Source organism: Mus caroli, chromosome 18, assembly GCF_900094665.2.
Source record: "Mus caroli chromosome 18, CAROLI_EIJ_v1.1, whole genome shotgun sequence".
Classification (NCBI taxonomy): Eukaryota; Metazoa; Chordata; class Mammalia; order Rodentia; family Muridae; genus Mus; species Mus caroli.
Genome location: NC_034587.1, coordinates 7464504 through 7492007, shown reverse-complemented (window position 1 = coordinate 7492007; position 27504 = coordinate 7464504). Strand labels below are relative to the sequence as shown.

General features: G+C 43.9%; 1 pseudogene; it reads right to left on the bottom strand.

Annotated features, from left to right (window-relative positions):
• Nucleotides 1–4304: 4304 nt before the first annotated feature.
• On the bottom strand, nt 4305–7096 carry LOC110285071 (annotated as a pseudogene).
• Nucleotides 7097–27504: the final 20408 nt, after the last annotated feature.

The window sequence follows — 27504 nt, the reverse complement described above, 5'->3', positions numbered from 1 at the left end:
GGCAGAGGGAAGCAAGGGACAGATCAAAGAGAGCCTGGACAGGGTCAGACATGAGGAGGGCCACAGGGAGACAAATGAGACCTTCTAAGGGGTCAGCCCAGGGACAGGGTGCCGGCACAGAGATCAGGCAGGCACACTGGCCAGGAGACAGCTCATTGCAAGGAGACACTAGATGGCAAAAGATAAGAGGTGTAAATTAATGGAGAAAAGACCAACCAGAGATAAGGGTATCACACTGTAATTAAAAACGGATAGCCTTGCCATCTCCAAGGTTGGTGGTGTCCCATACTCTCCCTGTCTGAGATGAGAGGTAGCTGAGTCCTAGGTGGGGCAGAAACGGGGACAGTTAATTATTAGCTCCCAGCAGGAAGACTTGGAAGCTGACTCATCCTCCTCCCAGGCAGGAAGAGTGCCTGAGCTAAAGTCCCCAAATGAGGTAAGTGGCCAGCATAGCCCATGAAGAGCCCTGCACCCTCTGGCCTTTGTCAGGGCCAAGCCTCATTTCTTAGGCTGGCCAGGTTCATCAGGCTTTTATTATTCTTCAAGTTGATGGCAGTGATTGATCCTAATCTGGGTTCTAACATTTTAACCTTATACAGTGGCCTATGCCTACTACAATCCCAGCTGTCTAGAGGCTGAAGCAGGAAGATTGCCTTGCATTCAAGATCGGCCGGCCAGCCAAATCTACATGGCAAGGTCCTGGAGTTTTGGGGGATTTTATTCTCATTGTTCTATACCACATGCTTACCCGTTGTGAATGCAGCATGGCAGTAATTGTGAGAACTGCCCTTCATGGACAGTGGAGAGAGGAAGGAATCATTTGATCCAAGAGAAAAGAAAGGAAAAAGAGGGGGACTAAGACAGAAATTTATAGATCAAAAAATTGTTTTCTTATTATGGGGATTGGAGAAATGCTTCCATGGTTAAGAGCACTTCTGCTCTTTCAGAGGATCTGAGTTCAATTCCCAGCACCCATGTCAGGAGACACTCAATGACCTGTAACTCCAACTCCAGGAGGTCCTCTTCTGGCCTCAACTGCACACATGTGGCATATACTCAGACATGCAACACACATGCGCACATAAAGATAAATCTTTTAAATTTTTTTATTTTAAGATGTTTGCATAAAGACACTCCCATTTCTTTTTTTAATATAAGTTAAAAAATCTCCAAATTAAGAAAAAATTAGCATAAATTAGAAAGTTCAGTGAAAGTGAAAGATCCTAAAACCCAAACAAGAAAAAAAGAGAGCAAGAGCCAGTGAGTAAATGCCAAGGGACACAAAGAGGAGGTGAGCAGGTACTGCAGTGTGCACTGTGTGGGTGGGAAGAGGAGATGAGCAAGTACTGCAGTGTGCGCTGTGCGGGTGGGAGGTGATCTATTTGCTTGGTAAAATTCCAACAATAGTCAAGTAACAGAGTCAGCAACCAGTGAGGAAGACAGGTGTAAGACCGTTCTAAGAGCAGAGCTGCTTTGATTGTCTCAGAAGCCGTCAGGCAAGTACTCACCACCTTGTCCTGGTTGTTGTTACCTCACATGTTCACTTAATAAAACATGAGATTTGTTTTCTAGAGAAGTCACAGAAAAACAGTCTACAAGAATCCCAGAAATAGGTAAAAACAGAAAAGGAAGCATAAGAGAGGTTATTTGTGAAATAACACAAGAAGCCTTGAAGGGCCGGAGCCTTGGGTTTGAAGACTGAGTTCAGCCACAAAGACTAAAAGCCCTTATCCAGACACATTACTGCATTCCTCAGCATCCCTTCACTGGACAGGACGTTCTTAGTGTATGTGCATAGGAATATTACATTTTTGGTTTTTTTAAACTAAAAGGCCACTATTCTGCTTATACTGCCCTCAAATGAAGGTAGTAACTTTGAAAATAATGAAATAAGGTGGGGGTGGGGGAATGAACCTTAATAGTTTCCTTTTCAACTCAAGCATTCTGCTGTTTAATTAAATAAACTTCTTGTTTAAAAATATATAAAATAATACAAGGAAATGTGAAGGGCGGCAGATAGGAGTGTCCTTGAATCTTGAAGCTCTGAATGATGCTGTGGTGCACAAGGGATGTCTGAGAGACATTGTCAGGACAGCTCCTGGCACGAGAGCCCAGGAGAGACACTGAAGACTGGACAGAGGCGATTGTCTGCAGTGAGCCTGAGAGCTTGGGAATGCAAGACTTCCAGCTGAGACAACACAAAGATCACCCTGGTAAAGCGGTAAAGCGTTACAGGGCTGGCACAAACAATTTAACTAAACAGTAAACTACTAGGCCCAGGCTTAGTCAGGAAGATGCAGACACACAAGCACGATACCAGAGTTTATATTCTAGCACCTACATAAAGCCTGGGGTATTGGGGGCTGGAAAGACAGCTCAGCAGTGAAGAATGTTTGCTGGGATTCATTTCACATCAGGTTGTTTCCAATGGCCTGGAACTCCAGCTTCAGGGAGTCTGAAACCCTTCTTTTGGCTTCACTTGCATGGCAGTACCCATACACACCAGATACTCATACTTACACATGGATAAAAGTAACACAAATCTTTTTAAAGAGAAAGATCAAAAGAGGGCAGGTGAGTATGAAGTGGCCTAAACTTTCCTAAATTTGGTGGAAAAGAAACAAACCTCCTGTTACCTCCCCACCAGTCACTATGAGCAATAACCAGGACGATGACAAAACCAGAGCTAAGTACACCATGCCCACCTTGCTGGGAACAAGAGGAAGCTCAAAACATGGCTGAAGGTTGAGGAGCAGCAGAAAGATGAACCCCACTTTTGCCATCTCCCTTTAACCCCCAGTGTGAGCTGAGAAATGGTACTTATGTCTATCTCCAGCCATCTCCCTTTAACCCCCAGTGTGAGCTGAGAAATGGTACTTTTGCCATCTCCAGCCATCTCCCTTTAACCCCCAGTGTGAGCTGAGAAATGGTACTTATGTCTGACTTTTAGATGTGTACTTGAAATGTTTATTTAATTTTGAATAGATAATGCATGAATATGCTTTTTAAACAATCTAATAATTCTGAATTAGAGTTCATTCCAAGAGCCATCAGAGTTACGTACACAATAAAGGATTTGTTGCACATAGTGATCTAACACAGGGGCTAGTAAAACACTCTATGTAATGCTATTATCTCAACATCTGATGGTAGAATCTGAAAGAAGATGAATAGAAAGTGGGGACATCAAGGATAAGCTGAAACCTCAAGTCTGCTTCAGAATCAAAGATGGTGAAGCAAAGATGTCTGCACTCAGTGCAGTGACCTTCCTGTGCTGCAGGAGGCTCAGAGCTGTGCCCTTGGAATACCACAGGAGAAGCTGGTGTACTCTTCCCAAGAGTCAGAACTGGTCAATCAGAAAAGCTTAAATTTCTACCCAAGGGAAAGTACCCATGGCAAACTCAGACAGAGCTGCCTCCTGTCAGCACTGGAAGCCAGCAGGTAACAAAACCAGAGGGCTTTGCTTCTCCCTTCCAATCCCTTCGGAGGCCTACTCTAACTGGAAAGGCACAGCATAAAGCATTCTGGGGAATATGGTTGAGCTGAACCAAGTCAACACCCTACAAAGGTGTTGACTTTGTATGTACACATAACAGGGTTCCAATTAGAGACTGTCTCTCACAGCCTATCCTCTCCATTTCCCTGTCCTTGAATGGTAGCCAACATCAGCTAACAATTTCTTATATTTCCTACCCAAAATATCCAACATACAGCACATACATGTGCACACACGCACACAGTTGGAAAGCATATGTTAGGCAAAATAAGCCTAATTTTCAAATTATCTGGTACTTGCTTTTACACTAAAGATTACTTACTGGACCTGCAAGATGACTCACAATGTGAGAGCCCTTGCCACACAACCTGAAGCTGAGCTTGTGCTCCCAACCCACCTCAATTAAGCCAGCTGAGATGGCTCATTTCTATAATGCCAGCCCAAGCACTCTTACAGTGTTATAGGAGGCAAGGCAAGAAAGTCAGCCTGTACTTGGCACAGTGGTGGTAGCAGAAATAACAGGAGAGACCCTGCCTCAAAAACAAGGCATACAGAGAGAACCAACTTCCAAGAATTTGTTCTTTGACCTACGTAGTCTCAGTAGCACCCCTCTCCCTCTGCCCCCACTCTCACTCACACATACACACTCCCACATATAATATTATATATATAATATATAATATCTTTTTTATTCAAGGACTTTATTGAGAGCAGTTTTGTAATTTAGATTTTAGAATTAACATTTTACAGATTAGAAGTGCCTCAGCACACGTTACCAACACTTCAGAACACATCAGACAATCCTCCTTTACTTCCTTGGGTTTTTCTGCTCCATGCTGAGCTCCTGAGAGCATTTTTCTTTTCAGCTTCATTGTCATCTTCCTTAGAAGATGAAGAATCACATTCCTGACATAAATGTCATAGCCTGTTTGTTTAGGAGATTTTTTTCAAAGGAGGATCTAAATAGTCTGCATTCATCACATCTGACGAGACGCTCATTATCTCCAGTTCCTTTGCAAGTTGAACATTCAGTTCTTAAGTCTTCAGCCTTGGCTTCTCCTGTAACACAGACTGCCTCTGCCTTCTTTCCCTAGGAACTCTTTCCTCTTGATTCGCTTTCGTCCTCTGGTTCTCGTGTTTCTGATTAGAATCTGTTTGGGTTCTGGTAGCACATCCTGTGGAGCAAACTTCGCTGGCTCCTTAATGTGTTTCCTTGATCGTTTGGTTCCCTCTGGCAAAATTTCCACGGCCATCTCTGCTACATGTTGCTGCTCCCTGCCTGGTCACACTCTGAGCATTGCCAATAACTGGTTTTTATCTTTCTCGGCATCCTTGTAAGAGGAGGATCAAGGCAGCTGAGATGATAATGCAGTTTACAGGTGTCACACAGTAAAAGAAGATGATGATCATGGTTCTTCTTACAAAGTCCACAACTATAGCACTGTAGGAAGAGTAGATGTCCTTTGTGTGCCTCCTGCTTTCTTACTTGGTTTCCTTTCCTTAGGTGCTCATAAGATTACATCCAACTTCTGCCCTGTAATTGGGCCAAGTAAGACCCATATCCCTTGCCCTTCACTTTGAAGTTTCCCATTCAGATTTTGCAGTTCCTTTAACGGTTCACAGAGCTGCTTATATTCCACACGAAGCTTTTCTTGCTCATTATCCTTTATATTCTTTTGTTCAGTCATATTTTCCTCAATTTGAATAATGTGTGTATTTCTCTCAAAATAGTAATTCACAAAATCAGCAGTGAGAGCTGGCTGCTATGCTTCCGCCTTCCATCCACACTAGAACTAGTATCTGAGTTGTCCACTGGAAAGATATCCGTACTTATTCCTAACAGTTCTGCTTACAAATGGCCGTAGCACTACTTGTGAGTGGCCTGGGTAGCTTTTCCCCTGGAACCCAGGCTTGTGGTCTGGTAGATTGAGCCAGCTCTGCCTTGGCACGATATTGCTATAGTTGGGCATTGATCCTTGCCTGTGCTTCAGGGGATAGCTGTTCTCTCTCTCTCTCTCTCTCTCTCTCTCTCTCTCTCTCTCTCTCTCTCTCTCTCTCAATGACATTTTACAATAGGATTGTAGAGCCAATAGTTTTTTCTTTTCCATTTTCTGGATAACCTATCTGTATGCTGCTTACAATAAACAAAAAATGGATCTGCTATATCCTCTTCCGCTGCTGCCTCTGAAAGCAGGCCTTCCTTCTGGGCACAGGTAACATGAAAATAGGTTCTACACATGCCTGCATTACAGCTAATGCAAACCCCAGTTCTAACAAAGCGAGGATCTTCATAAAAGCTACACTCCTTGGCACCATATTTAGAATAGTTCATTTCTGTTAATGTTACTGGTCATAATTTATCAGTAACTCCAAAGACTACTTTAGGAACATATAGGGCACAAAAAATGTGGACCCACCTTCCAGCATCCATCTCCTTGAAAATCCCATCCTGATTAGGACATAGCTCACAGCCAGGAGATACACCACATTTATAGGCATCACAAAACCAAGGCTCGGTGGCGTTTTCAGAAGCCGAACTCATAATAGACTTACTCTCTCCATCGACTCCATAAAACCTTCATAAACTGTAATGCCACAATTGTCCCACTGAATTATTTCATCTGCACCTTTACTATTATCTCCAAGATAAACACAGCAAATCAGAATGTGGTCCATTTTCTGAGAACTCCAGTTCTGACTCTTCTCGAGAATCAGCGAGTCCTCAGTGCTCTTGCTTTGAGATAGGGTCAGGCTATCATTGGTCAGTTCCTCAGCAGCAGCACTGTTTCTGCTAAGAACTTTACTCCTCTTCTTCTTCTTGCCACCTGCTTCGCTAGCAGGGCTGCTATGCTCTTCATCATTGCCCTCATCATTCTCATCTTCCTCACTCCTGCTTCCCTCATCTTCATCATCCTCATTGTCTCCATCACTGCCCTCCTTCTGAGATGCCGATCTCCCCTTTGTCTTTACTACAGGTCTCCAGTCATTATCATCCATATCATTCAGTTCTTCCATGGATACAAAGTCCAAGAGGGGACAGTTTTGATGAAGATTCCATTTGGGCTCACTGACGTGTTCCTCCGTGGTGGTGGTGGTGGTGGTGGTGGTGGTGGTGGTGGTGGTGGTAGGGACAGAAGGGGAGGTGACAGCAGGAGGGCTTGTGGCTGGTGTGGTGCCAGCAGCAGAAACAGCTGCACTATCAGATACTGTTGCTTTCTCTTTGTCCTTCTCCCTTTCCTTTTCTTTCTCTTTCTCCTTTTTCTTTCTAGGTCTTTCTCCATTTTCTTCTTTTTTCTTCTTTTCCATTTTAATTAACTGTTTGTCTGATGGCATTATTTCCTCTGTAGAATTTTTAAGCCGTTCTTCTTTTACTTGAATATCTTCATTCAGTTCTTCTTCTAAAATGTTTTCCTCGGCATCACTACAGGAACCTTCTTCACTGTTCCTTAAAGGGTCTTCACTTCCATTACCACTCCCTTCAGAATCTGAAGCATCTCCAACTTTAAAATCACTGTCATCTGGACTATCATAATCAAGAGCTTCCAGGAGAGAAGTGGCCAAAGGCTTCACCTGCCTCCTCTTGGAGCTGTGATCCATAAGGAATCCGTAAGACGGTCGTTTGAAGACCTAGGGAAAGCTGCAAGAGGCAAAGCAGCAGGGGCATGCAGAGGGTCAAGGAGACAAGTCAGAGAGCAGCTATTTAGGCAGGGCAGTGCACCAACCAAGCAGGAGTGACCCCATCCCTCCCCCCACACCCTGCGCTCCCCAGCCAGTAGCGCCAGGCCCCAACAGGCCGCCCTGCGAGGAGAACTGCCCAGGTATATATATCTTAAAGTAAATGCATAATTGTATTATACCCACTGATCAGTATCTTCTCTTTTTCCTTTGAACTAAACAATGTGTTTTAGAAAATAGTCTATGTACCACATTAAGGCTGATGAGCTGAATGGCCAGCCAACACTTGGAGAAGGATTTGACATCCTTGGCCTTCTGGAAAACAGAAGTTAAAACTGCCCTGAGATTTCATTTCAGCAGTCACAATGGCTGTGATCAAGAAGATAAAGTATCACAAATATGCCGAGGATGTGGAGAAGGAGACACTGGATCACTTCTGGTGGGAGAGTAAACGTGTGCAGTCACTATGGGAATCAATAGAGATTGCTCCAAACCTGAAATCAGAACTGTCGTATAGCCCAGCTATTCCACTCCTGGGTATATGCCCAAAGAATTACAAATCTGTAGATTTGTGCATTAACGTTCATGGCTGCATTAGTCACAATAGCCAGAAAGTGGAGCCAGCCTAGACATCCATCAACAGATGAATGGATACTGAAAATGTGATTTATATACACAATGGAATATTGTGCAGCCATAAAGAAAGACAAAATCATGACATTTGCAGCAAAGTGGATACAGTTGAAACGCATGTATTAAGCAAAATAGGCAAATATAAAAAGACACAGACTGAGTGTTCTTATATGTTGCAGCTGTATTTAAAATAGGAGACAAAGTTTGGAGCTGTGATGAAAGGATGGACCATCTAGAGACTGCCATATTCAGGGATCCACCCCATAATCAGCTTCTAAACGCTGACACCATTGCATACACTAGCAAGATTTTGCTGAAAGGTCCCAGATATAGCTGTCTCTTGTGAGACTATGCCGGGGCCTAGCAAACACAGAAGTGGATGCTCACAGTCAGCTATTGGATGGATCACAGGGCCCCCAATGGAGGAGCTAGAGAAAGTATCCAAGGAGCTAAAGGGATCTGCAACCCTATAGGTGGAACAACAATATGAACTGACCAGTACCCCGGAGCTCTTGAATATAGTTGCATATGTATCAAAAGATGGCCTAGTCGGCCATCATTGAAAGAGAGGCCCATTGGACACACAAACTTTATATGCCCCAGTACAGGGGAACNCCAGGGCCAAAAATGGGAATGGGTGGGTAGGGAAGTGGGGGGGGAGGGTATGGGGGACTTTTGGGAGAGCATTGGAAATGTAATTGAGGAAAATATGTAATAAAAATAAATAAATAAATAAATAAAATTAACTAAAAAAAAACCAAATACACTGAAAAAAAATAAAATAAAATACCATGTGTGTATATATACACACATATATATGTATATATACATATACACATATGTATGTATATGTGTGTCTGTTACAAAATTAGAGAGGGGAGCATGAAACAGGAGGAAGGGCTCCTAAGGAAGAGAGGAAACAAAAAGAATGGAGTATATGGATAAGAAAGCTTCAGGGTACTAGCTTCGTGCAACAAATGGAGGAGGTGGCACTAGGAGGCAGGGAGGACACAGGGCAGGGCAGCAAGGGAGAGCAGAATCTGATGGCACATATGTAGGAAGATGCAGTGGAGAAACGATTAAACTGCAGTTAACTGAAAAACTTAAACTGATGTTTGGGATGAGAAATGTCCCCCATAGTCTGGGTATTTGAATACTTGGTCCCCAACTGATATAACTCTTTGGAAGTTTTAAGAACCATGGACTTTTTGGAGAAAGTGTCATTGAGAGCAGGCTTTGAGAAGTTGAAGAAAACCATTTTGAGTGGGTCCTCTCTGCCTCCATGACAAACCCTAATCCCTTTAGAACCCAAATCAATTCTTTTTATAAGTTGCCTTGGCCATGGTATCTTTCACAGCAATAAAAAAAATTAACCAACACACTTAATGAATAAATAACATAAAAATAAAAAGCAGTAAGACAGGAAAATATGTAAAGATCTGTCTTTTTTTCTTCATTAATTGAAAAGTATTTTATTGTAAGTATGTGTCATAATCTCTTTAACCAAACCCCAGTCTGGTTATTTTTGAAATGCTGCTGTTTGACACAGCCGAGAAAGAGTAACCTTGTTGCTCAGTGTCAAGCTGGTTTGATATCAACCAGAATTGAGGTCACAGTAAGAAACCTATGGTGTGGGTGTGATAACCCACACTTGCAATCAAGTCCACCACTTAGGAATTTTGAAGCAAGTTCCAGGACAGCCTGGTCTATCCAGTGAGCCTGTCTCAAACTACAACAAAATATGAAAACAGTACTGGTCAGCAATTATGAGATGCAAGAGTGTGTGACTGCTTCCTACACCCAGTGGCCACTTGTCAAGTTTTCACCTGTGGATCTAAAGCTTTTCTCTTTGACCTTGGCCAAAGATGACAGGCTATAGCAACCGAGGATGTTGTAGGGGCCTGGTAAAGTATCTTCCTGGTGAACAGAAACCAATAAGTAACTCATTGTTCTTAGGATTGCTCCCTGAAAAATGCTCATCAGGAAATATCTGTTCCATACCTTACACACAGACATTGCATGGAGTAGAGAAATCTCCTGCATGTAAAATAGTGACTGACAAGTTGCAAAGCCATTCATTGCTCCACAGCCTAATGTCACCCTGTGACTCTCAAAGGGAAGGCAAGCTGCTTGAGCAAAGAAAGGTGACACCCACAAAGTCAGATGAGCAGGTTCTTTCCCCAAGAACATTTTCATTTATTTTTCCATTATTGAATATTTGCATAAAGGCCCTTTCACCCTTCATCCTAAAGGGTTTTATAAAGGCCACAGTTGCTTCATTTATGCTTCTGAAGATCTGGTCCTCTCTGGAGAAAAAAATATGTGTCTCTTAGGAGTCACTGTTTTAAAATGTGAGTGTGGAATAAACATTTTGACTTTTATAGCATAATAGTGGAGAAACTGGATGCGCATGGAAGACAAAGGTAGAACCACTAACAACAACCCATCTCAAAGCAATGTGTAGTTCTGCTCTACAAGAAAAGCACTCAGGACCCAGAGAGATGGTTCAGCAGGCAAAGACATCTGCTGCCAATCCTGAGGACCGGAGTTCAATCCCTGGGGCCCACCTGATAGAAGATTTTTCCCACAAGTAGTCCTCTAATCTCAATGTGTGTGCTTAGTGTACACACACACACACACAATATGATAGATAGATAGATAGATAGATAGATAGATAGATAGATAGATAGATAAGGCAGATAGATGGGTTGGTGGACAGATGGACAGATAGATGGATGGACAGATGGACAGACAGGTTAATAGAGGATGAACCAATGACAAAACAAAATGTCTTCAAGAACCAGACAGGGCTCTGGATCACAGAGCCTTTTACTTAGGGTCCCATCCCTCTAGAGAAAGAAGGCACCTTCTTGTGGCTATAGAAAGCAGTGACTGGACAATCCATAGTCTGGATTCCAAGCACGCGTTGGTGGAATACCAGCCTGGAACCCCAGCACTAAGAAGGCTAAGGGTCATCACAAGTTCAGGGCCAACCCAAGCCAAAGAGATTCCATCTCAAAGTGGGCAGGGATGATGAATAGATTGACAGGTAGGAACTTGAGCCCAAACATGATTTCCAAGAGAAAGTATGTCTTTCACCTAGGACGAGCATAAAAGCAGGAAACCCTGGCAGGTGAGATGGCTCGGTGGGCAAAGTGCTTGAAGTACAAGGACTGAGACTGATTCTCTAACCTGAGTAAAAGCACACGTGTACAGTGCCATCAGTCTGGCAGTGAGATGAAAGGTGGAGACAGATGTCTCCCTCTGTCTGATGTAGCTCAAAGGCCTGCTGGCCTCATGGATGCAGTGTCGAACAACAAAAGGGAGACTGGGTCTCAAACAAGGCAGAGACCAATACCAAGATCACCCTCTGACCTCCATATGGCACACAGGCACACTTACACACATACATGCACACAAACACACAGGCACACTCACACACATACTTGCACACAAATACAGAAAGAATTTTTTAAAGATTTATTTATTTATTATTATATGTAAGTACACTGTAGCTGTCTTCAGACGCTCCAGAAGAGAGCGTCAGTTACAGATGGCTGTGAGCCACCATGTGGTTGTTGGGATTTGAACTCAGGACCTTTGGAAGAGAAGTCAGTGCTCTTAACCACCGAGCCATCTCTCCAGCCCAATTTTTTTTTTTTAAAGTAAGCATTAAAATGAAGCAAATCAGTTGAGGGTCACATTAAAGAGACCCTGAAATGCCAGAATTATGAGAAGAAATTAAAGTTATTCAAATAAGGTTGGACCCAAAGGATAACGCTGTATGAAAATGCCTGGTAGGGACCCTGGGAAAGAGGTAGTATGGAGTCTAGATGGGGAACATTTGAATTAGTATTTGAGAGTGGCTGGTTTCCAGGTATGAGCTTAAGCTATCTTATGAGCCTGGCTACTTACAGGGTTCAAAAGATTTACAAAAGCATTAGGAACTCTCTGCAGAACCAGTGACTAGGCACGCTCCCCGCACCAAGGCTGGGTCTCATGGGCTGCAACTCGGCACCACTGGCCTCTATCTCCATTGCAAATCAACTAGAGCAAAATCCAGATAAGATTCACAGGGTCCGAGAGACCAATTCCTAATTACTGAGCTCTTGGCCCACAAGGAAGAATAAAAACACAAGCAATAACAAAAGGAGGGATAGATGGGGAAAGGGCGCTGGCCAAAAGCAACGGTAAAACTCCGCTGGGAGGACGGCCCAGGTCTAAAAGTAGCTTGTGGAACAGTAACTCAACCCTTCTGCAGGTTACGCGAGTCGGATGTGAGCAACGAACAGCTCTCTGGTTCCACGGTTTTAACTCAGACTGGCCAGCAGAAGATGAGACTACAGTTCTTACAGCTTTCAAAATGACAGAAGAGTCCCCATCAGCTAATGCTTCTGGAGGGCAAAAGTGACACGAAGCTAAAGCCAGTGTCAGGGAGAGCCACACCAGGGTGACATGGAAGGAGAAGTCTGAAATGAAAGTGTCTGTCATGACAAGCTGGCCTCTGCTTCCATCGCTCTGAGTCCTAAGCACGTGGGGACCTTTTCTTTACTTTAGGGATCTCACAGTCCAGAGAGGGTTTAGGTTCCTGTCAACTGTGGGAACATTAGAGAAGCAGGCTTCCGGGGCACAGCTGAAAAGCGGTTTAATCAGGAGCGAGAATTGAGAGCATTTGATAACTTCCATCTGCCTTCATATTTGCTATGCTATTCATTCATTTCATTTGAATATGCTATTCTATTCATTTATCTGTTTGTTATTCACATGTGTGGACCCAAGTGCTGTGGCAGTCCTGTAGCCATCAGAAGATGGCTTGTAGACTCAGTTGTCTCCTTCCACGGGCATGGCAGGGATAGAATGCATGTGTGTCCTGGGCACCAGGTTTGTCAGACTGAGCCAGTCCATGGGCCCTGATGTATGTTCTTGCTGCTCATCTTCTTGTGCATGCTTTCTGGTACACCCTAGCTGGGTTATTACCTCACCTACAGGACAAACTTGTAAGAAGGAACACTAGTTAGTTAAATACTTACTTAATGCATTTACTTATTTAATGACTTAATTAGTCAATCAGTCTGTTAGCCAATGACAGACTCCTATCAACATGTGGTCAGTGTTCTTGAAATGTTTAGTGTGGCTTTGGGAACCTGTAATACCTTTTGTAATAGAAACAGTAGTACAGGGCTAGAGAGGTGGCTCAGTGGTTAAGAGCACTGACTGCTCTTCCGAAGGTCCTGAGTTCAAATCCCAGTAACCACATGGTGGCTCACAGCCATCTGATACCCTCTTCTAGAGCGTCTGAAGACAGCTACAGTGTACTTACATATAATAATAAATAAATAAATCTTTTTTTTAAAAGCAGTAGGATAGATAAAGGCCAGTTTCCTGTGCTAGCTGGTAAAGTCTGTAATAATGCCCCTAATCAGCATGTGGGCTACTTTTAATAAAAAAGATATATATTAGAATTTTTAGCAAATTATTATTTTTAAACTATGAGCTACATTTGGCATATAATTACAAAGGCTACTATGACAAATTAGCATGTGGTCATCTTTTTTTATGCTTTCAAATAAACTTGATATCATCATCATCAGGAGTGCACCTTCAGCATGTGCCAGAGGGCAACCTTGTAAGTCTGTTATTTCCTTCCATTTTTACATGGTTACATACAGCAAACTAAAGTCATCTGATCTCACCGCAAGAACTACCCACCGAGCCATCTCTGCTTGAGATGTTTCCAAGACAAAAGGTATGCTGAATTCTATTTTAGAACTTGATCTTAGAAAAAAGGTTAAACACAAACACACACACATAGACACATATACATACACATGCAGAAACACACATACACACATACAAAAACACATACACACATATACACATATATACACGTGCATAAACACATATACATTCATAAAATACATATGCATACCTATACATACATGCATACATACATAAACACATACACATATATACACACCCTACTTGCTGCGGTAGAATATGCCTGCTTGGAGAATATTGTTTTCCGGGATGCCTCTAGTAAGAGAAAAAAGCAACTATTGGCGCCCACATGCAGGATGTTCCCATGTCTGAGGTACTTCTTGTTTTTGAAACAAGGTCTGATACAGCCCAGGTAAGCCTTGCTAGCCTCCTGAGTGCTGAAACATAGGTGTGTTCCCTCACATCCTTCTCCATGTTTGCAAGCTTTAATTTGAAAAGTAAAAAGCCCACATAATTTTTTAAACAGTTACAGAACTTTTAAGTCAAATTCATATCCTTTAAATCAGATTATTTTCCAAAGCTGAGACTTGGTCCTTCCATCAAGAGTGTTGGAAGCATAATGGTCCTGTGTGTCTGCTCTGCCATTTGCGTGATGTCAGATAGGCAGCCTTCATGCCTTGTGGTAAACATTAAACACTAGAATAAAGACCAGCTCTGCCTTCCCCGCTCCTCTCTCTTTTCAAATGGGTCTCACTATATAGACCAGCAGAAGCTGATCTTCCTGCCTCAGCCTTCCAAACCCATGCTACTGTAATGTGGCTGGTCCCACAGCCATCCTTTCATGTAAAACTTCAGTTCTTAAAATACATTCATTTATTTTCCTTTCTCTCTGACTCAGGATTAAAACTCTTTAAGCATGAAGCCCTCCATGGACGCAAAATGGATGAAAGCAAGTAGAAGTCCCAAGACCCAGGCAGGCAACTGCCTCTGCTCACCACTGCTGTCCTGGCCCCATTTCCCTGGGCTTGAATTCCAGCAGGCACAAGGGAAGCACTGCATTTCTTGTTTGCACTTTGCTAGCAGGTTAAAATTCTTGTTAGAAACCCAAAGTTTTGACTTCAGAAAAAGGTAAACAAAATCTTGATCTTCATTCAAACACTGTTACAAATAATTTAATCTACCTTGCCAGCTCTATCCAACGAGCTCTATCTTGCCAGCAGGATCTAACCCAGTTGGTACAATGTCCTTGGGGGAAAAAAACCCAAAGAATTCCTATCTTCTTGCTGAATGGCAGGATGCAAGGATACCCTATGCCCAGTGCTGAAACATGGTAATTTCTCTCCTGATTCTCTTTCTTTCGTCCTCCTTCCTTCCCTCTCTCCCCCTCCCCTCATCCTTTCTCTGTCTCTTTCTCTCTCCCTCTCTCTACTTCTCTCTCCCTCTCCCTCCCCTTAACCTCCCTCTCCATCTCTCCCTAGCCTTCCCTCTCCCTCTTTTCCCTCTTCCTCTCCCTCTACCCCTATCCCTGCCCCCCTCTCTGTCTCTCTGTCTTTCTCTCTCTGTTGCCCTCTCCCTCCTTCTCTCCCTCCTTCTCCCCCTTCCTCTCCCCCCACCCTCTGCCCCTCTCCCTCTACCCCTCCCTTCTTCCCTCTCCCTTTCTCTCTCCTTTTCTCTCCCTCTCTCTCCCTCTCCCCCTCCTTCTTCCCCTTGCCCTCCCTCTCCCTCCTTTCCATGCCCCTCTTCCTCTCCCTCTACCCCTACCCCATCTCTCTCTGTCTCTCCTTCTGTCTCTCTGTTTCCCTCTTCCTCTCTTTCTCTCTCCCTTTCTCTCTCCCTTTCTCTCTCTCTCTCTCTCTCTCTCTCTCTCTCTCTCTCTCTCTCTCTCTCTCTCTGGTTATTCACAACCTAGATGTCTATGGAGGCATAATCTCTCACAGAGGAGCAGTGGCAGCAGCAGTCAGTGAAACCAAATAACCTTGGCGTCATCAGTTGATCATAAATCATTACTATTCTCTCCCAGACCTCAAGACCAGAGTTCGTCCTTCCCAGAGCAAGCCCACGTCCTCCTTTCAAGTAATGGATCGGACAACCCCATCTCAAACACGACTCATGCAGACTTATCAGCACTGCCTGGAGTAGAACTGGGAGGGCACAGGGGAGAGAACAATCGCGCCCTGGCTGGAGGGACAGCGATATCAGGCTACCATCAGAACAGGGCCAGAGCTTGTTTTCCTTTCTGCGGAGCCTCTGAGCTGGTTGCTTGTACAGTACCAGGCGGTGTAAAAGGTGGCTGCGGGGTTCCTCTGTTTGTGAGGCCTGTTGATACAAGGAGGGGTCCAGGTGTGGTCAGCTGATTCCGCCCTGTTTTTCTGATAACCATAAATGAGAGAAACCCCACAGGCCCTTTGGCCCTGAGCTTGAGAGCTCCGATTTTCTGAGAATGGAGATTTCTATCCCCCAACCCCTGTGCCAGTTTGTGGAATGCTATGCAAGGGGAATTTTAATAAGAAAAGGTATTTTAGTGAAATATTACAAAATGGAACATCATTAAGGACTGGAGTTGCTTCACCACACGAGGTCACAGCCCCTTACCTACCTAACCTTTGTCCCCTCCTGAGGACTGCACACTATACCTGAGTTTCAGTTTGAAGGCTGGTCCATTTCCTGGTCTATTCCTGGTTTTCTCTAGTAATTCATGTGACCCAGGAATTTTGGAAAGGATCTAGTGGAAGTTACTCTGACTTTTCTGTTTTTAATCTTTCTTGGAGTAATAAATATTCTAGTCTCATTCATAATGCCACACTGGACTGGGTCATGACTCAGTTGATAGAGGGCATGGTAGTGCATGTCCATAATCCAAGCCCTTGAAGAGCATAGTCAAGAGGGAAGTTCAAGCTACTGAGTTCAGGGCCAGCCTGAGCTACGTTAGACTCCGTGTCCAAATAAGAACAAAGCCCTCCATATTCTGGGCCTGGTGACACGGATCTATCATCTCAATCACTGAGAAGCCTGTGAGACAGGACAGTTGCAAGTTCAAGGCAGACCAACCGAGTGAGTGCAAGGCCAGCCTGGACAATTTAGTGAAACCTTATCTTAGCATAAAAGGTAAAGGAAAACTGAAGTCTGAGAATCCAGCTCAGGAGAATGCTAGCCTGACATGTCAGGTTCAATCCCCACAGGCATGCACACTCACACAAACAAGCCAAGCTTGGTGGCTGAGGCAGAAGGAACAGCTCCATTTAAGGTCAGCCTGGACTATCCAGCAAGATGCCTTCTCAGACCAAAAGGAAGAAAGCCACATGAAATGCTGCCCCGCTAGCCTCTGCTAAGGCAGGGCCACTCAGCAACCATTTTAGCAGCTAACCTCATCCCTAGGTGGGAATGTCTAGCAATTCATATTGGATACAGAGAGTCTTAAGTAATAGTCAAATACTTGTAGAAAGGGGGTACGTGTATGTCCTTGGCTTCAAACATATGGACAAACAGCTTCAGAATGTTTACATACTTAATTTTGTCTTGATACAGTCTCACTGCGCAGCCCTGGCTGGCTGAGTTACAGAACTCACTTGTAGACCAGGCTAGCCTTAAACTCACTGGGATTCACCTGCCTCTGCCTCCCAATTGCCACCTCTGGTGTTTATAGATGGAAAGTTTGGAGGTGGAATCAGGTTTTGGGGACTTTGAGAAATAGACATGGGTGGGGTTGGGTTGTTTTTTTGGTGAGACTGTAAGCTGCTAACCAGGTAGAGTGTGCGTGCTTTCATCTCCAGCACTAGGAAGAAGAGCCCAAAGAACCAGGGAGGGGGGGGCATTATATAATTATAAAATCAGAAAGTAAATCTCTTGAGAAAAGAATTGTTAGTACACAGCAGTCTTGGATTTGGCTCCACACAGCCTTGTAGGCCAGACATAATTTGCATAAATTGTACAAGTTGACTTCCATTTACCATGTGATGATTTCATAGCCACTTAGTCTTTTTGCCTAAGTATTTTGTACTGGAGTTTGGAGGAGTGGTCACTTTAAATCAGACTTGAATGCACTACAAAAAAGAAAAAAAAAAAAACCCAACAGTAATTCAAGGCCATCTTCAATTTCATAGCTCCTTTGAGGACACACTAGACTATAAGACCCTGTCACCAAAGAGAGAGAGAAGGTATCCTGAAGAGGGAGCAAAGAATGGAGGGAGGAAGAGAGGGAAGGAGGGAGGGAGGGAAGGAAAGAGGGAGGAAGAAGGAGAGAGGGAGAGAGAGAAATACAAGCCATGAATCCAGGTCTTTTCTGAGCTAGGGTGGGCTTTTTGTCTCTGTTTAGTTTGTCAACTAGACATGTGATTCAGCCTCAAAACCTGACTAATGTCCCCTGAGACTGCTCATGTCCCCTGAGACTGCTCGTGTCCCCTGAGGAGACTGCTAAGGTGATAGCCACAGAGATGCTGCCTCACAAGAGGATCAGCACATCTCCACAGCTGACTTCACTGTCTGGGCACACAGGAGACTCACACACACCATGCTCAGCCCACTTGAGTTTTCACATGGCTTGCTCTTGCTCCTAGAGCGATACGTTTTCCTTAAAAATTCTTAAAAGAGGGAAGCCAGAAAGCCGAAAGCAAACAGGGCGTGTGTGGCCACCAGTGGAAGGAGAACTTTGTTCAGTTTTTTTTTTTTTTTTTTTAAACATGAAAGCTCAAGTAGAGGTTAAGAAAACAACTTAGGGAGCCACTAAGTCTGGATTCCAATTCCAGGTCCACTTACAAGCCTGGACCTTAGGCCAATGACCTGAGCTTTTTAGGCCTCGGTTTCTTCATCTATACCTGGGCTTGTGCTATAAAACATCATGTGTGTGTGAAAATCACAAAGATAATCTGAGGGAAGTGGCTTTTGGAGTGTTGAACAAATAAAGTGTTAGCCACAATTAATATGTGTACATCACAATGACACCATTGCTGTGGCCACTGTCTGCTGTAGCTCTCATGTTATCACCATTGTTCCTGTTGAGAACAACAAAAAGTCTGCTTAATTCCTTGAATCTCAAGTTTATAAATGCCTTCAAATACACACACACACACACACACATATATATATGGAGAGAGAGAGAGAGAGAGAGAGAGAGAGAGAGAGAGAGAGAGAGAGATATGAAGTCTCATGTAGCCTAGGCTGTCTCGGACTTACTAGGGAGCCACACTTCATCTTGTGATCAAGTGCATGCTATGCAGGCCAGGCTCTCTATGGTACATCAACAACCCTGCACACTTCATCTTTAGCAACAGTGGTATTAGCATTGGCAACAGTGTTTCCTACTTGACCCCTGTAAGTCATCCAGCCATAACACAGCAGGTTCTTTCTCAGTTCAGGTCAGAAGAGGACTCACTACTTTCCATACACGTCTCACTGAGCCCTTATAACAACTGGTGGGTTTGCTCACTTGTATTTTTCCATTTCACAGCCTCCCCCTACCAAAAAAGAGGGGAGGTTGCTGAAGAGAGGCCACTTACCTAGGCAACACAGTAAGCAACAGATGAAAGAAAGAAGCTCTCAAACTAGTTGGGTCCCAGAAGACAGAAGATTTCCTTTCAGGGTTGGGAAGTTATTATTCACAACAATCAGACTTGGTGTTCTTACCATCTGCTGTATGTGTGAATGTATGGGGTTGAGGGTTTGGCTCCTTGGCAGAGCATTTGCATAGCAGATGCTGGGCCTTGGTTTGGCCCTCAGCTAATAGAGTCGCTGGCTATCTGCTGATTTTTATGAAAGGCTTTGCTCTGTCAATTCTGCATAAGCAGGCTAAGTTCTCATCCCCCTTCGGGCCTCCCACACCTTCAGAGAACTCATCCTACATATGAGAATCCCCTTACAAGCCATCTGCTTTCTGCCAACAGAGCCCATGGCCAGCTTTGCCATCCCAAAGGTACTGCATACTCCACGACATCCATCCCTAAAGGTCTTGCTCTAACAACCAGGTCATTCACCCAGCAAAACCACCCAGAGTGCAGAGGACACAAGCTTGACCTCAGTGCCTATGTCAAGTGGTTCACAACCACCTGTAGCTCCAGCCCAGGAGATATGAGCACAGGCATGCACACACATGAAAACACACACTTAAAAGTAAAAATAAATGTTATCCAGGCATAGCAACAAACACCTTAAGGATTTTTAAAAAGAGGAGGAGAAGAATTCTTTGCATTTGTTGGGTATTGTGGTTCACTCTTATAATCCCAGCACTTGGGACACTGAGGCAGGAGGATTGTGGTGAGTTCTGGGTCAGACAGTACTACAGTGAAACTCTTCCTACCTCAAACAGACAGAAAGACTCCATAAATGTACATCGCTTCTACGATTCCCCCTAGATATGATCCAGTGATTATCTGGAGGCCAGGGACTCTTTTTTATTTTAATTTTTTATTTATTTAGTATTTTATGCATACGGGTGTTTGGCCTGCATGCAAGTGTATGCATTGCATACTGACCTGTTGAACTAGGTCAGAAGAGGATGGTAGACCTGAAACTGGAGTTACAGACAGTTGCGAGCTGCCATGTGGGTTCTGTGATTCAAACCTGGGTCCTCTGGAATAGCAGTCAGTATTCTTAACCACTGAACCATCTCTCTAGCCCCTCCCCCACTTTTTTTTTCTTTTTTTTTTTTTGTAAATCTCAATTTCACAAATGGAAGGAAAAATAAGATTCTTGTCTATCTTTCTGGCTTATTCCTCTTCACATATCCCTGAAAATGTGATTCCCTTCTTTATAACAGAATTTTATATAATACACCAGTTTTCTTTTTCTGAGACACGCTCTCACTCTCCCTAGGTAGCCCATCTTTCCTCAAACTGAAGATCCTCCTATTTCAATGCCCAGTGCTGAAACTGCAGTTGTGTGTTACCATGACCAACCTTGTTCTTTAAATCCATTCGTCTGCTTCCCTGGGCTACTGTAGATAGTGCTGAGGACAGAATTCCTTAACCTTGGATAGACAAAGTCCCTGACAGCCTTGTCGAGTAGATTCTGATCATAGGGCTCTAGGGTGGGGCCAGAGAACCCTAGTTTCCCAAGGACACGTGTGCATTATCTCAGCATGATTTTCAAGGAAGTCTCTTAATATTGGAGAAATATTAAGAGAGCTAAGCCCCACAGCCAATGAATGACAGGCTGGGATGTCAGTCTTGCTATATCTTTCCAACTCTGTGCAGAAAAGAGAAAGAAAAAGAGAAAGGAGAAAGAAAGGAAGAAGCATTTGAACACACATACATCCACATGCACACACATACCCAGGTATACATGTATGTATCCAGTATCAAAGCGAGTTCGTTTATTTATCTCATTTGTGAATACTGAGAGAAAATGTTTGGTCCTGCATGTTGCTTGCACACAGTAAACCTGAACTCTGCCCATGTGTATTGCAACATTCAAGAGGGTCTGGTAGGGCAGGCTTGCTCACTCCTTGAGTTTTCCCTGGGACTCCCTGCTCAACTCTGTGATGATTAAAGCCGTTGATGCTAACACCATTTTTTCTATCTAGCCACCCACCCCCAACAGGACCTTACAGAAAAGCATTTTATAATTTGAAGGGATCATTTATGGTGACTCATTGCCACCTCACATAGAGAAAGAGGATGTTAAGTCAATGAAAAAGAGGTGTGGCCTTTGCTCCTCCAATGAGGTAGAAGTTATGTAAGGCAGTCTTTTAGGACTAAGTTAGAAGATGTATGTGAAGTGAGAGGGGGCAACAAAAAGATGTAAGCAACTGATTTGAATGGTGTTTGGGAAGCTCCAGCTAGAACTTGGGCTTTGGACAAACTAAGCACACTCCTGCACCAAACTGCCCACTGGCCCTTTTAACCCTATGGGTAATTATTAATGAGGAGTAGTCCTGTGAAACTGAAAGATACCAGAACAAAAAGGAAGAGATCCCAGGAGCCAGTGGGCAAGTTAGGAGAGGAGGCCAGCATTGGAAGGCAGAGTGGGGTTTGGAGATATTGATGATTCAGATAGAAAGCAGGGACCAGCCAGTCTGGGGGGATGGATGTGACCCAGGGTACTCTTGGGATGCACTGAGCTGGCTCCACTTAAGAGTAGAGAAATCTCTATGGGACCCCAGCCAAAAAAGAGTAGCAAAATGACTGACATGAGAAGTGACAGGACAGTAAATAGTACAGGGGCTGTGCACAGTTATAGAAAGTATAATTGAATTCTGCCTCCCCCACCAAACAGGGAGAAAATGGGGTCGGCCACACCTATTGAATCTTACATACATTCAGCAGTTGCCTGAGTTTTTGTTTTGTTTTCTTGCATCTTGCAAGCCCTAATTGAAATTAATGTGTGTATATGTATACACACATACATAATATTTTTAAAGAACTCAGTGAAGGGGATGCCAATGATATTGAGTGTTGAGCAGCTGACACCCACTTAGCTGTGACTCCCAAGTCATTTGCAATTAGGTGCAAATCCTGACCCAAAGGGACATTGGGTTGGCTGCTCTCGTTCAGCATATCCCTGAAGCAGAGAGTAGCGAGAGAGGTAGGATGCTCTGTGGCTCTGAGGCTCTGTGAGTGTTGCTCCTGTTTTTATTACCCTGCCAGGCTGACCTAGAACTCGCTGTTGCCCAGATTAACCCTAAACTCATGGACATCTTCCTGTCTCAGCCTCCCAAGGGTCTCTGCTGTGCTCAGCCTCTAAGGTCTTTTATAGGAGGAGCAAGAGGAACATCTCTATCACAACTGTGTCCAAGGACTGTTTCAGAGCTCTTCTTAGCATCTAAGGCCAAGACAGCCTGAGGAGGTAGACACCAGGATGACTCCCAAGGACCTACTGTAGTTGCCAGGACACTGCTTTCCAGAAAGGAGAAGACAGGGACAACAGCAGCCACAGGGATCCTGAGGAAGACTAGTCAGTTTGCCTTTTTGCTAACAGATTAGACAATAGAGCAAGGCCTCTAAAAACAAAGAGACTAAGAGAGGCTGGGCCAGGAGAACAAGAGTCCAACTTCCTGATTTCTAAAGCATGAGGGCTGAGGGCCACCTGGGTGAGAGGCCTGAGGCTGCCTCTGCCAGGTTCTCTTTCCTAGGTGGCTCCCAGTCCTTCAGGCTCAGGGGACTTTGTGCCTTCAAGGAGTCATTACTCAGCAAAAAGCAGAAGTCTGCCTGGAGAGCAACCTCAACACAGAGCTATCCAAGTGGGACAATTTGCATAATTTTCCTATTTGTCTTTGCAACAGTTTTGTCCTCTAGGTATTTTCGATTCCAGTTCTAAGACATTAAGGCTCAGAGAACTGACTCCAATTCTCCGAGCTTGTCAGTCAGTGCCAGGATTCAGTCCTCGGTCTCCTTCATTCCCAGCCTCATGTGCATGTCAGAAGAGAAAGCACAGCTGTCACGACCAGAGCCAATAAACGAGCATTCTCCTATGAGCACCTGTTGTATACATGTGTTCATACAGGTGATCTCTCCCATGTAACCTGGGTTGGCCTCACACTCACTTTGTAGCTAAGGATGACCTAGAACTCCTAGTCCCTCTGCCCTCGCTTCCTAGGTGCAAGATTTACAGACGTGCACTACCACACAGAGCTAAATGATCTTTTATACATTTTTTATATTTATCTTTATTACTTTATGTATCTGAGTGCTTTGCCTAAAATAAATAGAAACTGTTCTAGGTAGCCATTTTGTCTTCTAAACAACCCTACAGGAAAGGACACTCATTACTGATGTATTTGTTAATTGTAAATTGGCATTATTAAAACCAACAAAGTTTAATCCCTTCAAGTGTTTGGAGCTTAGGGTTTGGAGTAGGGAACAAAGAAGAGGTTAGCATTCTTCAGAAGTGTGAAGGGGACTTGTACCTACTGGGAAAATGAACCCCTAAATTTTAACAAGCTATGGACAAAAGCATGTGCCAAATTTGTTGTTGTTAAAATAGCAATAAATATTATTATTTAAATTATTGTTTCATGGTGATCACCATGAAATTTTCATGAGAGGAAAGGAAAATAAATGGACTTACCCATCATTGGCTCAAATTCCTCATGTGGCCAACAGGAAATGTATTTCCTAGTACAGGTGATCCCGGTGGCAAGATGGAGGCTCCTGCTCATCCCACAGCAGCCCTGAAGCAAGACTGTCCCTTTGAGGGCCCCAGTACTCACCCTTTACACATACTCCAAAGGAAAAGAAACCTGTCTACCTCTCCAAGCCGCAATGCCAGCCAGTGGTGCACACTCTACAAGTGCAGCAGACCTTGGTGCCCCCAATCGCTCACCAAAACTCAAGGCATGGTCTGACCCTGCAAAGGCCTTTGGCTGTTATAAGTTCTCAGAACCTGGAAGCACAGAATTGCCAAAAAGTGACACAAAAAGCCACTGCTATGTCTTAGCTCTGGCACCACTATTTACTCTGCAGTTCACTAAGCCCATGCCATGATACCTACCATCTCAGAGCCACTGCAGTCAGCCTGCACAAAACTGCCCTGCCCAGGAAGCAGAGGAAGCGCTCCTTTCCTCTCCTCTCCCCAGCGATGTTTTCACAGTGTTCATCAGAACATTGCTACTAAGGCTGGGGGTGTGGCTTAGCTGGCAGAGTGCTTGCCTAGCATAGGAGAAGTCCTCAGTTCAATACCCAGCAGTAAACGGTGATATATATCTTGAGTCCAAAGCCAGCCTGGGCTATAGAAGATTGCTTCAAAAAACTAGCAACTAAAGACTGAGAGAGTAGATGTACCCTAATCAGTGTTGTTCTGATAAATCTACTCCAAGATGCTTGATGCCAGTTTTGTGAATGGGGCAGGGGGTGCACACATGTATAGGTGGGCACAGGTATGGCTTTGAATAGAGGTCAGAGGTTGACATTGGGTGTCTTTCTCAGTCTCTGAAACAGTCTCTCTCTAAACCTGGGGCTTGCTGATTTACCTAGACCAGCAAACCCCAACGTCTCCATATCCCCTAACTCACCCAGAGAACCTCCTGTCTCCACCTAGCTAGCACTAGAACTGTAGGCATGTGTGATCTTGCTTGAGATCAAACTCAGGGTCCCCATGCTCACACAGCAAGCACTTTACTAACCCAGCCATATTTGCTAGGGTTTCTATTGCTGCAGCAAAATGTCAGGACCAAAAAGTAAGTTGGGGAGGAAAGGGTTGACTTGGTTTACACTTCCAGATCATAGTCAATCATTGGAAGAAATCAGGACAGCAACTCAAACAGGGCTGGAGCCTGGCAACAGGAGCTGATGCAGAGGCCATGGAGGGGTGCTGTTTACTGGCTTGCTTCCCAGGATTTGCTTAGCCCACTTTCTTATAGAACTCAGAGCCCAGGGATGGCTCCACCCCAACTAGTCACTTAACTTAGAAAATGCTTTACAGCTGGATCTCATGGAGGCATTTTCTCAACTGAGGCTCCTTCCTCTCTGATGACTCTAGCTTATGTCAAGTTGACCCAAACCCAGTCAATACACCAGCTATCTTCCCAGTCCTTGAATACTAATTTTAAGTGTGAGCATCAAAGCCAGTCATATAATACCTATAACCTAGAACTCAGGCAGCAGAGGCAAGAGGATCACAAGTTCAAATCCAGCCTGAGCTACACAGCAGAAAGAAATGACAAGCACTAGTCCTGAAGTATCTATACTCAACTGGAAGATGCAGCCCCCATTGATATTAACACTTCCTTTCCTTCATGGCTTATTTATTTGGCTGGGCTACAGGGGCCTCTGTGCTATATGCTATGTATAAGCAGAGCAAAAGCGCTTGACTTATTCTTTATGTTGCTTGGTCAAATGAACTGAGTGTTTTGTTTCTTTTCTCTTTCTCCTTTCTAGAGAAGGATTTCGGAAAAGAATCTTTCAGACCAAGACTCATTGTGTCATTCTCTGTGACCTGATAACATTCATGTCACTCCTGAACCATGGTAGTTTTTTACAAGGAAGAATGTTGTAAATTTTTTTCCAGTCCTTTCTTAAGTGTTACAAATCCTTAGTAAATAATCATACTTCTTTGAGGAGTGGCCTTGGATTTCTTGGGGGCCTGATCACAAAGGGTAGAGTTGACCAGACCCCAGCAGCATTGCCAAGATTCCTTCTGTAATTCCCAAATTCTTCTAAATTTTTTTTTAAAAGCTTCATCCTTTTCCTCAGGTCAGATTAAATTGATTGATCCCTACAATAAAACACATACCTATTTTTTCTGTGGATCTGTGAATATTCTCTGGAGGTCTTTTGAGGTCCCCGGAAGTGATGTAAGCCTTCTCAGAGTATTCTTGCCCAGCATCTGACTTTTCCTTGCCAAGTTGTGCTTATATTTAGCTGTGTGTGTGTGTCTGTGTGTGTTTTATTAAAAATATTAATGAAAATGAATACACATCACACCAAAACTTATGGGACACAATGAAAGCAGTGGTAAGAGGAGGAAAACTCATAGCTCTAAGTGCCTCTAAAAAGAAACTGAAGAGAGCTTACACTAGCAGCTTGACAGCACACCTGAAAACTCTAGAACAAAAAGAAGCAAATACACCCAAGAAGAGTAGACTGCAGGAAATAATCAAACTCAGGGCTGATATCAACCAAATAGAAACAAAAAGAACTATACAAAGAATCAACAAAACCAGGAGCTGCTTCTTTGAGAAAATCAACAAGATAAATAAACCCTTAGCCAGACTAACGAGAGCACAGAGACAGTATCCAAATTAATAAAATCAGAAATGAAAAGGAGACATAACAATGAAATATATCTTAAAATAATTATTCTGTCTTTCTGTCTGTTGAATATTAACAGTTGAAAATATTAAGATCATGTTCATATAGATACATAGATAGAGAGTCTGAAAAGCAAAAGATCCAACCAAACAAAACAGTATGTGTTTTTGTTATCCCTGGAATGACATAATTACAAAGCTAACATTAGTGTGTGTGTGTCTGTGTGTCTGTCTGTCTATGTGAGTGTATTAAAGTTTAAGGTAGAGTATGACTATTGTAATCTAGGCTGGCTTAGACTTTGTAGCCACAGCTGCCTCCAACTCACAGTGTCTTCCAGTCTGTTTCCAAAGAACTGAGCTTACTGACACGCGCCATTCTGTCTGGCTAGGACCATAGATGTTAAGTTAAATATTCATTGCTGGATGCACCCTTCAAGAGCTAGCATTAATATTGTACAGATTCCATGGCTGACCTATTGACCCAGGGCGTGCTATGCCCATCATCCAGCTGTAAGCGCCTACCTTCCCAATAGCTCTGCCTTCAGAAGGCTGACAACTGCCCAGCCAGCTGCCTCAACTCTGTCCCACAGCAAGCTGCCTCCCTCCCCCACTTCCCCAAACATCTTGGGCATCTCAAACAATCCCAATTACACTCAGGTTGTTTAAACAAACAGCAACACAATTCCCCAGCTAAGAACCAAAGCTGAGGGGCTCTCTGTGGGTAGCTCTCACCACCTCCACCCCTGACCCCCACACACTGCCAGCCACTTTCAGGGAAGAGTGGCCCCAGCAGAGACAATGGGGCTGTGACTTAACAGTGGGCACTTTTCCGTGTCTAAATGTTTACAGACACTTGGTAAAGTGTCTCAGGCCAACTTCCCAAAGAACAACACCTCCACACCACTGAGCTTGTTTAAGTAGGCAATCCCAGATAAGAAGGGGGCTCCTTCTCTTCAAAAAGTCAAGAACACAGGATGGGCTGGAGTCCATGGTGTGTGAGGTTTCACAGATTCCTTCCCTACCTCCTCTCCTTATCAATGCACCCTGCATTCATTGCTGTTGGCATGAAGAAGACTGCCACTGCACCTCCCAGTCTCTCTAGACATCTTTCTCAAGGGCAGTTGCCAAGTCTACGAGAAATGCCCCCTGGTGTGATGGGGGTCTTGGGGTGTTCATGATCCACCCAGCAGATATTTATAGATGTTCTATTTAAGTAAATTCCATTACAGCTCAGAGACTGAACAAAGATGAAGTCTAGATTCACACATTTGGAAGAGCATAGCAAGGAGAGAGAGGAGGGGAGGGG